Genomic DNA, 18,560 nt, shown 5'->3' on the forward strand with positions numbered 1-18,560 from the left:
ACATCTAGGCATCCTTTAATTGCATTTTTCCAACGCCTTCGACTCTAAGCTACCAGAGGTTATTAAATGGTTTCATTAAAAATACTATTTGTCTTGCTTTAGTCACACACCAGATCAAATTAAACAGTAGAGCACCAGAACAAATGAACTCTTTCCATCTATTTTGACACAGAGCCAAGTGTGCAAAAGCAGGTGATATTGTGTCGTCGCCGTGAAAATGTCATTTAGCTTTCTCTACATCTCCAAGTAGCAAGCAAAGGGACAAAAGAATCAATACCTTCAAGCAAAAAGTATTACCAACTGTTTTGAGAAATATGGAATTATAAAGTGCAATTCATGAGCCCACGGTTTATAAGTGCTATTAGCAGAAATGCTGACAACTGTTAATCTACTGTAACTCTGATTAACGGTTGCAGTCGCCCATTAATAGAAGGCATTTTAACTTACTTCTGAAATTGATTACTCAGTTAAGAATTCAATCCTAATGTTCAATAAAATTGCACTTTCTTGGCAAATGCAATATGAACCGAGGTGATGCATTAAACAGCACTCCCATTTATTTTGCTCTACATGGAACAGAGAAGGAATATAGGGTGGGACCCACATCATCCGAATCACTTCCTGTGCACACAGCTGTGAGGAGTGCAGGGAGCAAAGTTCCTCCTTCTGCGGCTGATGGGAAAGGCAGACACCTGTGCAGCAGGCATGTCCAGGTGTCCTTTCTACGGTTTTTCCAGGAAGAAAAGATGGAATTTAACATTGGAGTTGCTATGTAACTGGAGAGCCCATGTATGAAGGTACTCTTGCTCGAGCCCCATGAGGGAGGGGAGAGGCATACTCTACAGAAATGAGCTGCTACAGCCAGGCCTGACATTGCCAACCCCACTTTACAACCAAGTTTCCAATGGTTAATATACAAAAAGGCATGAACCACATTCCCAGCTGCATCTGACCTTTTTTTTTTTTTTTTTTTTTTAAGACGGAGTTTCACTCTGTCACCCAGGCTGGAGTGCAGTGGCGTGATCTTGGCTCACTGCAAGCTCCGCCTCCCGAGTTCAAGCAATTCTCCTGCCTCAGCCTCCTGAGTAGCTGGGACGACAGGTGCCCACCATCACACCTGGCTAAGTTTTGTATTTTTAGTAGAGATGAGGTTTCACCACGTTGGTCAGGCTGGTCTTGAACTTCTGACCTCAAGTGATCCACTGGTCTGGGCCTCCCAAAGTGCTGGGATTACAGGCATGAGCCACTATGCTCAGCCAGCATTCTACCTTTTTTTTTTTTTTTGAGACAGAGTCTTACTCTGTCACCCAGGCTGGAGTGCAACGGCGCGGTCTCAGCCCACTGCAACCTCCGCCTCCCAGGTCCAAGGGATTCTCCCGCCCCAGCCTCCTGAGTAACTGGGATTATAGGCACGCACCACCATGCCTGGATAATTTTTGTATTTTTAGTATAGACGAGGTTTCACCATGTTGGCCAGGCTGGTATCGAACTTCTGACCTCGTGATCTGCCTGCCTTGGCCTCCCGAAGTGCTGGGATTACAGGCATGAGCCACCATGCCCAGCCAACATTCTACTTTTCAAACCATTCAAATCTTAGGAAGCTGTAGATTCCTCAAAGAATTTCCCCTCTTTTAATGGGGCTTTTAATTAGCAATGGGATTAATCTCCTAGGATCCAATCCCGTGACAGGCATTCTCCTGCAGGATTACGTAGCAAGTCATAAAGAAGAACCGCTACACTCATGGTTTCCATTCAAAAGAAAGCCACGCTCCTGTGTTCTTTCCACTGAATTGAACGAGTCCTCTGACAGCCAGCTCCTGCTTCACACCTCGAACCAAGCAGGAAGGATTCTGAAGAACTACTCAGGAAAAGCATGGACTCTATAGTCAAAGTTATCATGTACCCAAGGTCAAGTAGTAATTCACTCCCAACTGTACCCCCACACCACCCTGTAACCCACACCTCCTAAGGAAGTAGATGGGAGACATAGACATTCCAGCCTCAGAAGCGTTAGGAAGGGAGGGACAAGCATAGCTTTTCAGTAATCCCAAGCCTATAATGACACAAGCATCTAACAGCCAAGGAACCATTCTTTTGAGGTGGCAGAACTTGCCTGGCAAACTCCTATCTTCAAAACCCATCTCACAGGTTATCTTCTTTAACATCTTCCCTACTCTGGCTGGCAGGCTACTATATACCCTGCCCATATCCAAGTCTCTAAAAATTAAATGCCTTTTACTTAATCACATTTTATACATATCTGAAACATAGTAGGGAATCAAATATTTAATTAACTGCAAAACAGAATTTATACTCCTGGTTAGTGTTGCTTGTCTTAGTATGTCACAGACTTTCTCCTTCCATTTCAAATGGTTTACGCAGAATTTCAAAAATATAAAGGACTGTATTTTCAGGAAGTAGTCCCTTTTGGAAAGGACGGTGGGAAGGAAAAGGAACTGGGGAGGTACGCCTTAACAATGACAAAAAAACAATTACTTGTTTTTGAACAACGTCTGAAGACAAACGTTGCAACATGTGAACATCTACCTAATCTTGGTTGTGGGTACAGGTTCTAATTTGAGATATTTCATAGTAAAATTAAGCAGGAAATAGACAACTCTGTCTTGTAGAAGGCTTCACAGAGGAGGTGACGTTTCACGGAATTTCAAGCCAGGACTGCCTGTCCCAGCGAACGACGACAGCTTATTTAGTGGAATAAGAATGTTAAAAGGCTTGGAAGACTGTCAGAATCTTTAAAGCAAGTGCCCGTTGTTACTTGAAGGTCAAAAAGAAGTACTTGAAAAAGACTGGAGCTACAGAAAAGCTAAAAATTCAAAAATACTTGTTTCAGCAGATACTTGCTGACAGTGCGGCGTGGACTAGCGCCCCGAGGATTCACCAGGGGATATTTTCTTGGCAGGATTTCTCTAAGAACTTCCAGGAGTATACAACGAGACGCAGAAATGACTTAGCTGATTAAAATCACCGCTGCTTCTGAACCAACAACCGCAAGAGCTGAAGTGGCCTCGGCGTGTAACTGCCGGTCAGCATGCTCACCCCCTCCAAGTTCCCTTGGCTGCTTCGGGCCAGAGAGAAGGGTCCTATTTTTGGCCTGTATCATCAACCTGTGTGAACTTACTAAACATCCCTTGGCAAATGCGATCTGCCCATAGCTGATGACAGGGGGGTGTGTACTCTCACACATCCCAGAAGAGAACCGTAGCACCCGGAGATGGATTCGGTGGTGGGGGTCCCAGCCAGACTGTGGTCAACTAGTTCCTGCACTTTCCACATATAGAAAGCTCACAACTAAGGCTGCAATACCTAGACAGGACCCCACCTGCCCCGCCACGCTTGGGTTTTTTGTTCTTATACTAAGTCAGGCATACAAAAATTACGTTTTAGGTCTGTAGTGAATAAATCTTTTTCTTAGAAACTCAATGAGACTAGAACCTTTAGAAGCCTTCGATGAGCCCTAAAAAGGTCTTGATGGGGGCCCAGGGAACTCTGGCGTGGCTCCTTCCAGGAGGACTGGGCCTGCCTTCACTTGAACTAATGGCGTTCTTTCAGAACAGTTTCTGTACTCTGCATGGCACAGAAGGGGTGCCCACCCACCCACCCAAATGCACAGATAACAGAGGCCACACAAGCAGCTCAACCCAGCCTGGCCCCCACCATGCCACCTGCTGTGAGCAGCACTCATCTAACCAAGTGCCCGCTTACCCACGCTTCCTCTGCAAGAGGGATTTCTAATGATATTTCTGCTATCTGAAGCTCACGTGTGCCAGCTCTCGTTAGGACGTGAGGCTTTCTGCTCGAACTCACATTTCGGCTGTCTGAGCTCCTAAGTCCATCTACTGTCCCGCCGTGGATGGCAGAGGCTTCATCACCCCTGCTTCAAGGCGGGGCACCTCCTGCTGCCTCCTCTTGAGGCTGACCATGCAGCTGGATCACACCAGCCAGGGAGCAGAACTTCAGCTCACCGTGGGCACACATTAGGGGAGAAAGAACGATCCTAAAGGGGCCCGTGCACCCTGGAAAGCCTTATCTGAAACTGACTCATGGTTTCCACAGGTCTGGCTGCACAGAGCACCACTGCACGCCATGTTCCTCACACTCCAGGAAGCACCGTTCATGTTTACTGCTAAAAAGAGTAAACCGGAATGTGTCCACAAAACCATCCCTTAGGCGATCAAAAGTTTCCCACAGGTAACGGGCTCTGGGAAGGGACAAGGGAAAGAACAAGGAGTTAGGAAGAATCGATCCCAGGTTCCACAGGCCAGCATCAGTGGCTAAGAAGCAGTATCCTGCCTGTGATTGAGAGGTAACGGCATCTACCTTCAAAGGTAGTCAGGTCCTTTGAAAGAGAGAACCCGTGGATGATCTGCCCCAAGGCCTGCATACAGCAAGCACTCAATAACTGCGTGTCATCATCAAACACCAGACATGTCTCCAGGCTGAGGCCGTTATCCACATCTTCTAAGAAACTCATCTCTACCTAACTCGTGAGATAAACAGTTGACATTCAGCACAAGAATCCAATAGTCCTAACCAGGTCATTGATGGTTAGGCACCCCAGGCATTCCCCTCCCTCGAAAGGAGGCCTCACTGCCCTCCTGTGGTGTGGCTGTGCTCAGAAAAGAGGGATTGCGTAAAGAACCATCCAGAATGCTGCACTTCTCTCCCAAGCACAGGGCACGGTAGCAGGCCAAAGTAGTCTACAGTCTTTGCCCCCTACACGCCACCTCCCTGCCCACCACAAACATGCAGGCTTCCTCACAGACCCCTTTCCTCTCTGGACTCGACGCAGCACCAACTATGACTTCAAACTCCTGGATCCTTTCAACAGGGATTTCCTGAGCACCTACTCAGTACCAGGACTGTGCCAAGCCCCAGAGGCACAAGAGCAAAACAGAAACTTGGTCCCTGCCCCAGGGACTCAGGAGGGGCCACCGACTCCAGGCCCGAAGCCAGCACTCAGTCCCCACCCCATTGTTGCCCAAAGCATGCAGTGACTGTGCTAGCACGGTCCCAAGCACACTCTGGGGCCAAGGCCCGTACCCACGCCTCACGGAGGGACAGGCAGTGTGCAGGTCACGGTGCCCTATGGCTGGCCTGGGGTTTCTGGAAGCAAGGCGTCTTTAAGGATGAGTGAACTCCCTCTGCCTCACAGACACTCCCTTGGCATCCATGCTGATGGCCTTCTCAAAATGGGCCCGTCACATGGGTACTCCAGGAATCGTCGTCCCACCTTCCTCCCCACACTCTGCCCCCTCCTCCTTACATTCTGGTCCCCTCCTCCCTGCACTCAGGCCCCCTTCAGAAGGGGTGACTTACCATGGGGCTGTTAAAAGTGGGACCCACAGAAGCCCAGCCAAATCAGAAGTCGTAAATCAGAAGCCGAGCTAAAGCCACAGGCCTGGGGATCACCCCCACCCCCAGAGGCATCCAGACACAGCTCAGATACCCCAGCGCTAGCCTCCTCTCCCAGCCTGACACTCCCTAGAGCACACGGCACTGCCTCAGGGTATCAGTCAGTATGTGAGAAGGGGAGGACTCTCAATGGTTGGACCACAATGAAGACATGGAGCTGGTTCCCAGTCCCTGAGTGGATGGCATGGAAAGCGGTGCCAGGGGCTTTCCCCACACATCCCATAGCAGATCCTCCCAACGATTCCAAGTTCAAGGGCAGCGGTCAAGGAAAAGCCTCGGGCAAAAGCTCATCAAGAAGCCAAATGCTCTGCCCCAAAACTGACCTGCCTATGGCGGCATGAGGCAGTACGGTGGCCACTGACTCGAGGCCACGAGAAGCAGCACAGAGGACCCATGGGCTCCCTGAATGACCAGGGACAGGCACTCAGTTACCCGCCTCCCTTCCTGCATACCACAGTGGCTCCTGGTTCACACACCCCCAGCCACCCTCAGCGGGGTCTCTGGCCACCTGTGTGTGAACACGGGCCACACCTGTGCTCTCCCACAAGGCAACATCCCGCTCCCTGGCCTTCCTAACCCTCCTCTGCCCCGATTATCTTCAGGTTGCAGTGAGGGTGCACAGCGCAACAAATTGTAACGGGGGGAGGAAGAAGTCATGTGCAGTCCTGCAGGGGCTGCCGGGGGGTAAAGACAGGCATCCCTGAGCAAACGGCAGTGGGAAGTGCCACCTCTCCTCACTTCTCGACTCTGCCACCGAGCCCCACACAGTGGGGCACACGTATGACCCATGCCCTCTAACAAGGGCCTCAGGCCGCTACCATGACAGCACAACCCAGTGTTGCCTGGGGCGGCACCCACCAACCCCACCATAGTCATTATGCGCCTGGTCAGCCTTTAAGGACAAGCCCACCCTGAGAAAGGCCAAGCTCACTGGGCAGGAAGCAGCGTGGAGTCCTGGTTTGGTTGGCACATGGGGGAAAAAAAATACAATAGAATGACAATGTCCACCAAAGGGCTGAGTGTCTGACACACACTGGACAGGAATGAACAGGGTTTACCCGAGAGGCTGTCACTTTAGCATTGCTGGATGATTCCTTCCTGAGATTCAATTCCACCAACTATTGCCTAGTAATAAATAAACCATATTAATTAGCTTGGAAACAATTATCCTTTATTCAGGGAGGGAAAAAAAAACAACCCCGAAAGCTAATTCTTTCCATGTCCCTATACAGCCACACTGGCACGGAGGCACTTCAGGTCAAATCAACACTTCATTATGTGCCCCCGATGCCCAAGAGTTTCAACTCCAAGAAGAAAAATGCCCTCCAGGCAGAAACCTGACATACACAGCCTTTGTCAGACAGTGTTTATGGAAATTTTATAATATTAAATATATTCAGCTGGTTTTAAGTTTTAAGAATGTAAAAAGGCCCAACAGCCAAGATTTTAGAACTCTTGTCTTCCAATAGAAGGCCAAGCAGTGGAAACCTGGAAGGGAAGTCTTGGAATCCTGCCACTTTTTAAAGAAAAATAAAATAGGATATGTTCCCAGTGTTGTCTCAGATGTAGTCAATTAATGTGACCATTCCCCTGCTCTTTCAGCTTTCGGCTCTTCTCGACTACAGGGCCAACAGACTTGAGACTAGCTGGGTGACAAGGAACTTGCCCTTGTGGCATTAGCTGGGCTTCTAGAACTGCCCCATCCGAAGTGGCTCCAGGACGGAGAAATAAACAAGGGCGTGAGATGGGAGAATGCCAGATGGGAGTCCTGGCAACAACTGGAGAAAGGAACAAGGAACAAATTGATAAACGGGTGCTGCTGATCGGGGCTGCCGTGGGCCAAGTTTTGAAAGGGGGAAAAAAAAGTGGATCCACGAGCAAGCAGCCCACACGACGACGTTATTTTGTGAATTCAAGCTGCGTTCCCACATCCAAAGCTGCCCCGTGGGCCATGGAAGCAGAGGCAGCCGGTGTGAGCAACCTGGACCTGAGGCTCCTGGGGCCTGGCTGCACCCCCACACACCTGTACCTGAGTGGACGCACGACAGTCCTACTTACAGACAAGCTAGGAAATCACCTGAACTTGAAAGAGGCCAGGGCAGTGGGAGGTGGGCGGGTGGGCCTTAAAATCAGCCTGGCTCAAAGGGAAGCCTGGCCCTGAGGTCCCCACAAAGGCACACAGCTCCGAAGGACAAGTAGAAACCACATCCCAACTCAGAAGCACTTGAAGGCGTCTGTCTCTGGTCTTCCATGATTCCACACTGTAAGTGGACAAGGCGGCTGCTGATGGAGCTGCACACACCCCTGTGAGATGGTCAGGAACCTGCCAGAAGGAGCAGACATAGGAGATGGCTCACTCCAGCCAGTGGCCACTACTAACCAGCTGGGGCATCCTGGTGTCAGGCTCTGTTCTTGCTTTCTCCCTGATCGGGTGACCAAGAGGGGTTTTTCTGAGCTCCTTTCCACAGGGCACCCCAAGGACACCTGATCTAACAAGGGCCAGACTGTGTATTTACTATAGGCCCTACGCAGGGCCAGAAGGTGAGCAGACGGGTCTTCAGACATTCAGAGCACACGCCCATACCACAGTGAGAGATGGAACCTCTAAGCTGGCAGGTTTTAATACAAGATCCCTGGACCAAAAGCAGGATGGATACTGGCTGCTCTGAGGGGTCAGCGGGGGTTACACCCCCTCCCACTGCGGGGGAAGGAGTAGGCATCTTTTCTGGAAACTTGAGGTTCCATGGCCTATGCCACTCTACCCCTAGGGAATCCTTAGAGAAATGGTCAAGATGTACCAGACCATGCTGAAAACCAGAGTAGGATAAACTCTTCCTGGTCAGACACTATCCATCTCAACAATTGTGTATTTACTAAAAGTATTTCAAAACACTTCAAAGATATAGGAAAAATACTTATAGGTCAAATGGAAAATAAAATATGAAACAAGTATTCAAATCTTATTTGTATTTTAAAACATTCTTCAGTGAATCTCATTTTTAGTATATACATATATGCATAAGAGACAGAATAGATCCAAAGTGTTATTCTCCATGCTAAGATTAAAAAGGACTTTTAAAATGTGTAACATAACAATCATTTACTTCAATTTTTTATACTTTCCTGTATTTTTCTATTTTCGGCAAAGAACACGCTTTCCTATAACACAGAAACATGTGAGCTGCGAGCTCCTGTCAGGAGGGCTCTGAAGCTGGGGTGCAGAAAGTGGGCTGCTGCCTCAGCTGCTTTGCCTTGCAGGCTTTCGGGCCATACCAGCATTGTACAGTGGCCCCATTTAGTATGTAACTCCCTGTGTGACTGCTGTGCTACAAAGGTGGGTTTGGAAGAAAGCCAAGTGTCCCTCCACCCTCATGCAAGTTCAATATAGAAAAGGACGTTCTCTTGGGGATTTCAGTGAAGATGTCTTAATTCCAATAGCCAATCAACCTGGGAGAGAATTGGTGGGCTGGACAGACACAGTGGGAATCCCTTGCCTCAGCGAGGATCTGGGACCCCAACCAATGCCGGGAAAGAGGCACAGCCAAAGCCCCGTCAGGGCCCAGGCAAAGGAGACTTCCCAGCGGGCTCCAGCCAAGTCCTTGGCCACAGATTAGACTCCAGCAGGATGAGCAGGAAGTGGCATTTAAAAAGAAATGACGTGAGAACCAAACGGCTCAAAGTCCACAATCCCTGAAAAATTACTTACAAGCGTGACCAGCTTTACATATCAACAGCACTTCTTTTTTCTTTTTTGAGACGGAGTCTCACCCTGTTGCCCGGGTTGGAGTGCAGTGGTGCGATCTCGGCTCACTGCAACCTCCACCTCCCAGGTTCAAGTGATTCTCTTGCCTCAGCCTCCTGAGTAGCTGGGATTATAGGCATGCACCACCACACCCAGCTAATTTTTGCATTTTCTGTAGAGACAGGGTTTCGCCATGTTGGCCAGGCTGGTCTCAAACTCCTGACCTCAGGTGATCTGCCTGCGTTGGCCTCCCAATGTTCTGGGATTACAGGTGTGAGCCACGGCGCCCGATCAACGAATTTCTTTAAAGACAGGGTCTCACTCTGTCACCCAGGCTGGAGTGCAGTGGCATGATCATAGCTCACTGCAGCCTCTACCTCTCGGGCTCAAGTATTCTTCCAGGCTCAGCCTCCGTACGGGAATGGGCCACCAAGCCCAGCTAACTGCCTCGCCCATGTCAACACTACTGATCAGTGGACTACATGCGCAATACTGACTGGGAAAGCGAAATTAGTAAAATTCACGTGGCCAGATATCGGCCCCCTGACCCTGACTCTCTCACATTCCTTCCCCTGACAATGACCTCACCCCAACCCTTTACGTATTGCAAAAGGCATTATATAAATGGGCTGCCTGCTCCGTAACTGCTTTAGATGGGCAGATCCACGAGAGCAGAGACACAATCTAAGTTTTATCCTGGAAAGCTCAGAGACCAACCGATGGTGAGGAGCACTTGGGTGAGGCTGTGAGTGACCCCAGGAAAGTGTTCTCTGCCTCGGCTTTCTCTTCCTCCCCCAGGAGACCAGGTGTGGTCACCCGTACCTCCCTCATGGCGCCACAGTGGGAAGCACAGGCCATACCAAATGCACAGTACTCAGCGTGGCACCTGGAACACCGGAGGCACCCAAGTATTAGCTGTATCGTTTAACAAATGCTTTACTCACATGGCTTGTTAAATTCGAGAATCCACAGTCCTGGAAAGAAAAAGAGGCCTGAAGGAAACCGGGTTCTATTTAATTTTAAACTAAATTATGAACCCAAACCTCAAGGTTGGGGGAGGTCTCAATTGAAAATGAAGAGTATCCCTGCTGTGGAATGCAGCAGCTGCTAAACCCACCATGTAGAAACTACTCATTTTTCAGACACTGTACTTTAAAAAATCCATTTACAAGGCTATGCATGTCACAGAAAATAGCACGTGAAGAAACTCTGCAAACATAGCCCTGAAGGAAGCACCCAAAGACAGAACTGAATTCCTGGGTCCAAAATATATTCCCTCTAGAAGCAACTCCTTCTATTTTTAAGAATTAATCAATCACAATGCCAGACGAATACAACAGCATCTAGAAATGGGGAAACTAAGGCCTGGGTCCCCCAGACCATCAGCAACAAACTCCTTCCCACTTTCCACGCCATCACGCTGTCACTCAGGCTCAAGAAACACAGCACGGCAGTGAAACCTCCCAAACAGCAGCCCCTTCACATTCAACCAAAGTGAGTTTCAACCACCCAACTGTCATGGTCCTTGATGCAGGTGCTGCAGCCTCTTACCGGGGGAATCCGGGACAGGAGAGAAAAGCCAAACTCTAGAGCAGCCTGCGGCCCACCCTAACCCAGGCCTGTGAACCAAGCGACCTGCCAGTCCTGGCTCCCCAAAGAGCAAAGGGCACTTGCCTACCAGCAGCAGCAGGGCTAGCTTTACAGTCTTGATTCAGGAAACAAATAACTGCAGAGCCCCTAAAGGACATATATATATTATCTATTGATTTATGTGCATCAAGTCACTAACACCGGGAATCCTGAACTAACGTGCACACAGACGTAATTACTCAGTTGCATGTCTGCAGTTTGGAAAGGATGGACAACCTTTTAGCGTGGATGTTCATGAGGGCAGCAATTCACAAATGCTGTTCTCACATGATGAACATATAAATACACACAAGTATGTATGTTAAAATGCAGTGCAAGTGTGCTTTCTGAATGAACAACGCAACATTTTCACTGTGAAATTAGATTCTCGGGACTTGTAATTTTACAGTTTTCACGGAAGCATGCCAAAGCCACACAGGTGCAACAGGCCTTCCTCCTAGAGAAACCACGCCAGCACAGCCCGCACTCGCCTGGTGCACCGGGCCCGCACCACACGTATTATTATTCTCAGAGCATGAGCGCCAAGAAAGAAAACCGAGACTCAAAAGCCCTTTATCCCAAGTGTTGTTTCTTCACGTTTCAGTCAATGCACACTGTGCGAAAACATGCAACACAGACGAACAAAATGAACAAAACTTCCAAGGGAAGGGGGCTCTTCTGCTCTTTCCAAAATCAGCCAAAGCAACCGGTACAAAAGTCACTCCCAATACAACCCTACGGATGTCTGCTGAGATGGGGCGAGGTAAGTGGGGGCTGTGGACATGACCAGCTCTACTTGTCACCAAGCAAGCAAGGGTCCTGTCACTCTTGGGTTTCCACGATGGATTTCCTCCTCCGCAGTGTTCTGGTCAAAGGCTGGGTCAAAAATCTTCCAGTCAATACACAGAAACCAACCAGCCATACATGCAACAACTCGAATGAATCTCAAAGGGAATTAAGTCAAGTGAAAAATCCCAGTCCCCAAAGGCTGCAATGCTGTAGGGTTCCATTTATATAACATTCTTACATGACACTGGAGAGATGGTGAAGGGATTAGTGGTTGCCAGGCTTAAAGACCAGGAAGTAGGTAGGACACACCAACTCCAGAACTTTCTTTGGGCAAACTGGGTCCTACAAGCTGGTCAGCTGTGTCTATTCATGTGTGTCGACCATGTGCTTCAGCTGGGGACTGTCCTGGCCACCTGAAGTGGATGTGACTATAAAAGGGAAAAGGGGGGATTCTTGGGCTGGTACAAAGAGACCTACCCATGCTAAAATTGCACAGAACTAAATACACAGCCAAACGAGTACATGTTACACTAGGGATTTCTGAATAGTATCCATGGATTCTATCCATGTCAATTTCTCCGCTGTGTTGCTATTACCAGACCTCTGCACAATGTCACTACTGGAGAGCACCAGGGAAAGGGTTTAAGGGATCTCCTGTATTACCTTCTCCTACCCTGTGAATTCATTCTGTATGTGAATCTGCAATTGCTTCAAAATAAGTTTAATTTTTAAAATAACAAACAGATTTGTCATTTTTTGGTTTGTGTGGTTTAGCTCACGCTGGCCACTAAGTAGGGCAATTCCTTTCTTTAGGGGATCAGCGCTTACAAGGAGGGGCCATGAGGAGCTGGCCCTGTTGACACTGCTTACGCACTCAACTGGGATCCGAGTCCTCCAGCTCCCCAGGGGCCCCGGGATGCATCCTGTCTCTCGAGAAGCCAGAGCTCACAATTCCTGAACCCTGACCTTCTCCCACTGGAGCTGGCAGAGACGCTCATGCTACGTCAATTCTTTCCTGGGAGCGGGCATGACTGACTCATTGTTCTCGCCCAGGTGCTGCCAGCTGCCCGGGCCTCCCAGGGCCACACCCAACAGAGGGCGCGTTCCCTGACAGAGCAGCCCTGGAGAGGGCAGACCAGAAGAGAAAACCAGCCCCCGGGGCGGCTCTGTGCTGGGCAAGTGCCACTCTGGTGGGTAATAACTTCAGGACTCCCTGACCCAGTCTGGCTAAATCAAAATTACAGAGCAGGCTGGAACAGGCCAAGACCGTCCCCAGCTGACACACACAGTTGTACGCTGGGCTGGCTGGCTTCCAACACCCAGCTTGCTCAAAGAAAGTTCTAGAGCTGGAGTGTGCTAGCAGATCGCCAGGGTCAGGGGAGACCCAGAGCTACGCCCCTGCTTCTCGAGCCTGGGGACCCTGCTGGTGCCCTCAAACGCCACACCAGCCTTTTGTATCACCCGAAAGGTCTTTGTGGCACTCTGTGTCTTTTCCTGGGCCTCCCCTGCTGCCTCCCTTTTAAGGAGACCTGGCATACTAGATACTAGCACTCCCGGTAACTCCCTGCTGATTCAAAGAATCCAAAAGAAGAAAATTGCAGGCGCGTCTTTGCCGTTTCCGCCTTTATTATCTTCAGGGTTACACTTTTTTCAATTCATTTGACAGTTTACCTTTACTATCTCTCAGCAACAATAATGAAAGCGCCTCCCTCTCCCAAAATGTGCCGCTAGGTACATGTGCATACATAGAAAATATATAGATTCTAATAATACTATTTTTTGAAATTCTATAAACCCTTAAATAGCCATTTACTCAAAAAGCTGAACCACTGTCAAATCATCAACATTGCTTAGCTTTAAAGCTGCTTAAAACACACACAAGCCAGTGACTCTTCCACACAAACAGAAATTATATTCTACATAAATTAAATATATAATTTGATTAAACATATTTATGTCTTTGTGATGACATTTAAAATAGAAGTAATCATTTTCTTTTTTAAAACAAAAACTCTTTCAATTATAATTCAAAGCTGTCAAACCAATCTTCTGCTACAGATCTTTTAAATGTCACATACCTTCAAAAGGGGATGGCAGTTTCCTTTTAAATATGCAATTCCAAACAGTGCCTTCTGAATCAAGAATGTATTAAAATACACCACTGGCATTTATCTCGATGAAGTGTAGCCTCTGCCCCTCCCTCCGGGTAGATATGTACAGACGCACGGCACTCCGATGTGTTTCTCCCCAGTGTAACGGGGGAGCGGCTGGTGCCACTGCCACTGACTGTAGCCACAGGGCTCAACACCAAGTCACACTCCTACCACCTTAAGGGGACAGAGGTATCCTCTCACAGTTCTTCCAGTTTTCTTCCCAGATGGCTTGCTGAACTCTGTGTAACCCAATTTTGGCATAGCATCAACAGCCCAATTGTAAGACAGTGTTAATCAGATGCAAAGAAAACTCCAAACTCATTCTCATAAGTCAATGACCTACATATTCAATGGCTTATTTGCCATCCGAGTAGCAAACACCATGCTATATTTAAACACAGAGCATAGATATATCTTTCTTCTAAAATGCTTTGAGAGACAGATAAGCCTTATACTTCAGCCTCTTCTCAACTTAAGGAAAGCAAACCTTGTCAATATCCAGTGTTTGGGAATCTCTGAAGGCAAAAGTCTGGTCTATTCTGCCATTGTCTTGGTAAGGAGGTACTAAGCATCATTTTCATGAAAAGCAAACATCCCCCCTGGAACTTAAGTCAATTGAAGCTTGCCTTCTTAGCACCTGACAAATAGTGCTCAGATAATGGCTCCGAGTGGGTTAAGCATGGGTCACACACGTCGCATACCCACTGTCCAAAAACCAGTCAACAGTGATAGAGTGAATGGGGTCACTCAGTGTCCAAAAACCAGTCAACAGAGTGATCAGAGTGATGGGGACGCGAATGCTTCCTAACTGCTGTACCTCATAGCAGGGATGACATCCAGCAGAGACGACAGCAAAAGCAGCAGAAAGTTCTTGAGATCTGTGCTAAGAAAGGGAGCCACAGCTCAGGCTGTCCCTCTGCCAGTCTCTTGGTATTTCCCTCAAATCGGAAGAAGTGTAAACAAGTCAGTCCCGATCCCCAACCAACGAGCGTGATCCTAAGAACAGCTGAAGTGTCAGGGCTGAGCATTCGAGAAACCAAACAGATGACATGCCTAACCCAGTCTCAAGCCAAAGCCAATGCCTTCCACCTAAGAGGCAGGAGTGGACTGAGGTCGCGGGAGGGTAAGGAGGAGCCAGGGCTCTGGCCTGTACCGCTAGACCGCAGTGCAGCGGTGGCCTGGGAGAGGCCCGCCGGACACACCTCACAAAGGGCCAGCTCAGCCGCTGGTGCTTTTCTGCCTTGTCCAACTATGTGACCTCAGGCAAGTCACTGAGCCTCTCAGAAGCTCACTTCGCAGGGTCGAGAGGAATGCTACCTAGCAAGACACTGTGATTCTCGGTAACTTAAGTTCTAATTGCATTTAAAAACAGGCAGTCATGAAACTTACCAACCAAAGCCAAACTCAAAAGTCACTGGGACTTAAAAGACATCAAGAGTGTGGGGGTGAAAAAAACAAGAGTTAAGGGGCTTCTCTCTTTGGGTTCAGGTTAAAATTCTCTTCCTTGGGTGGTGAACTCCGCTCCTAGGGTATGGATAGGAAGCGCCAGAAAATGCCATCCATGAGGCCAGGCCCCACACACTGACATGTGGTACAGCTGAGGATGGAGACGGCAAAGGCAGAAAGCCACAGATGGACCAAAATACACGGCAGGGCCAGGCCCAATCAGGAAACCCACGTACTTGTTCCCTCCCTGTGAGGGCAGACGTGCTTGCACCTCCCGGCCTCCGCCCTGGAGAAGCTACTGTCTGCTCCCCTAGGTGCTAACATTCCTTATTTGATCCTTGCCATCAAGCTTTTATTCCGATCACCACCCCCCACCATAGAGACACACATATACACATCTATAGATATTTCCACATTTACACACCACATTCACATCTTCCACATACACACACATCCAAAAGAGCTTGTGTGCACTTCTGATGGTCAAAGCCAACAGCCCATTCTCAGCTGCCATCTGTCTTGCCTGCTGCACCACACACGTGCATACACACACTCTCTCTCTCTCTCTACTCTACTCTACTGCATCAACTACGAACAAGCCAGGTACTATTAAGTAAGGAAGGCTGGAAATTAAATGAGACACAATCTTGTCCTCAAAGAATTCAAACAAGAAACAGCAGAGTGTTGTTACGTGAAGTAGGCACGGACGAAGGAGGGACGGCAACTCTGCCTCAGCTCTAGGCACTCCAGAGGCTCCTCACCACCTGCCTTCTAGATACTTCCGTCCAACTGCATGTTCCTTCAACCCCTCCAACTCAGCTCACCCGCAACCACTGTCATCACTGCCTCACCCCTTGTAGTCCCCGTCAACAACCCAAACAAACGCAATCCTGCCCTGATCTCATGTCTGTGTCACTGGAACCAATAGGCCTGCCTCAACCACTGTCCACCTGCACATCTGAGAGGCTGGCAGGTCGCCAGGGCTAGCCCTGCACGTCAGTTCCTGGGAAGAAAGCAGAATGTCAATCATATTCTCTCAAATGCCTATCAAAAGCCCAGCTGAGATCAGTAATTTTTTGGGAGAATAGATCTGTATCAACTGGCTCAGTGTTTGGTGAGGTATTGTAAATGCTATTGTAAATCAAACGGTATCCCTAGAGGGACCCACATGGAATGGCCTCCTTCTAAATGTCCCTCCAGTCTGTACTTCTGACTCTTTCCAGCAATCTCAAGCACAAGAAGCAGTTGTGGGAACCCAGGCCTGGCATTTGTTGGCAGACCATGGTTGGTGGCAGGGCGCTTTATAGCCGTCACTATGCCCGACACGCAGCTCCCTGTAGCAAGGCGTTTCCTTCAAGGACACATGTCGCCCCTCCCTAAACTCAGACAGAGCTGCCCAACTTAAGATATCTGTTATAGCAACTGTCCTGAAATTTTTGGTTGCTGTATTTGCATTTTAAAATCAATTTTGGCTCTCCCCAATTCTCAACCCCCATTACGGCATCTACTTTTTGAGTCCTCAAAGAACTTTCTTGAAAGTGGTAGCATATAAATACATAAAATGGAATCCACTTAAAAGGACATTCTAGCAACTTAAAGGACATTCTAGTAACCCTATAAAACATGCTTCTAAAAGTAATGACCCCAGAGACTTGGAAAAGCTGGCTGCAGCTTCCCGAGGCCAATGAGGCTAGCACACCCAGATGCCGGGTTCTTGGGTGGCCCAGCTCATGGTGAGGCTGCTCTGGGAGCAGCTGTTTAGAACACCTACTTAGCCAAGTGTCCGTCCTCACACGGAAGCAAACTAGGACAGCATGTGCTACCACATGACCATCAGTAGGCTCCAAAAATCCACTTCTGTCAGTCATGAATGCAAAAACAGTGGGCACAGATGTCAGAAAGAACCAGGGACACATCAGGTACCAAAGGCCACGACCTTCATTCTTGACTTACTAGCCTGGAGCTTCATCAGAGAGCATGGTATTTTGGGGACAAGAAGACCAGTGGGAAGGGAGAGACACTGGGAGGTGTGGGGAAGGAACGAAGGAACGAGAATTGTTCAGAATAGCCAGGAAAAGCCAAGAGAAACAGGCCCCACCCTAATATAGAGGGCACAGCCACATCTTCCAGAGCATGTGAACTCCACAGCCCACGCCCAGCAGAGTCAACAGTGCAGACCCCTGCCCCCATCTTGCCAGTGGGGAGGTAGGGGTCAAGGGAGAGGAAGGGGCCCTACCCACTCACCCTCCCACCCCACTCCACCACCCAAGCAGAAAGCCAACATTCTGTAGGGTGGTTTAAAAAATAGCTGACTTCCATACATGATTGGTGGAAGCACAAAATGTTATAACCACTTTGTAAGACTAAACATACACCTACTCCATGACCCAGCAATTCCATTTCTAGGAACTTACCCAAGAGAAATGAAATCATATGTCCACAAAAAGACATGCATGAGAATGGTTCATAGCCACTTGCTCAGAATAGTGAAAAGCTGGAAACAGCCCAAGTGTCCATCAATGGGTAAAGAAACTCCGGTCAAGTCATTCAATGGAATACTACTCAGAAGTAAAAAGGAACGAGGGGATAATCTGGCCCAACATGTCTTAAAAATCTCAAATACATCACGTGTGTGGCATGAAAAAAGCTTCATGCAAAAAGGTACATGTGTCACAATATACATACATATTGCATGTATACATGTATATGCTGTGTATAATGTACATATATGTATTATATAGTAGTACATGAAATTCTAGAACAAGCAGAACTACTTCTGTTGAAGGAAAAGAAACCCAAACAGTGGTGGCCTGAGATGGTCAGGGAGGTGAGGGTGGGGAAAGCCTGGGAGGGCCCCAAGGGGACTTTCTGGAGTGACGGTATGCTCTTGGGAGGGCTTTGGGGGTACACAGGTATGTGCATGTGTTAGAACTAACCAAACGGCACACTTAAAGTCATGCATTTCATTTGACCTCATTCCCCTTCCCAGCCCCTTCCCCACCAATCCCCACTTCCCTCCCAACACTTCCCCTAAGTTTTACCTCAAAGAAAAACTAAACAGAAAGAACCACAAACAAGCTGACCTCAGGTCATGAGATCCGTGCTCCAGGTGAAGATCTGAAATTCAGCCAAGAAATGTGGCCCAACAGAAGATGACTGGGGCTGGGGGCACAGGGTGTCCCGCCGAACCCGGGGGTGGTGTGCACATTCATCGTAGCTGATCAGGCCCGCCTGTCCGGTTTTCCCAACAAGAGGCTGAAAACAATACCAAGACGACCTTCCAAAGGAGACTCCAAAACCTCAGCTGGGAACCTTCTACTCAGAGCGATTCACAGGAGGCCTGTCTCTGGAAGGAGGATCACAGAAAC

At 48.6% G+C, this 18,560-nt stretch overlaps 1 protein-coding gene across 48 annotated transcripts in view; it reads right to left on the minus strand.

The window, feature by feature from the left end:
• The window catches only part of CTBP2 (C-terminal binding protein 2), a 173,262-nt gene that overhangs the window by 122,859 nt on the left and 31,843 nt on the right, over positions 1-18,560 (minus strand). The gene's annotated exons all lie outside the window — the stretch shown is intronic.

The sequence above is a fragment of the Macaca mulatta genome, chromosome 9, assembly GCF_049350105.2.
Source record: "Macaca mulatta isolate MMU2019108-1 chromosome 9, T2T-MMU8v2.0, whole genome shotgun sequence".
Lineage (NCBI taxonomy): Eukaryota > Metazoa > Chordata > Mammalia > Primates > Cercopithecidae > Macaca > Macaca mulatta.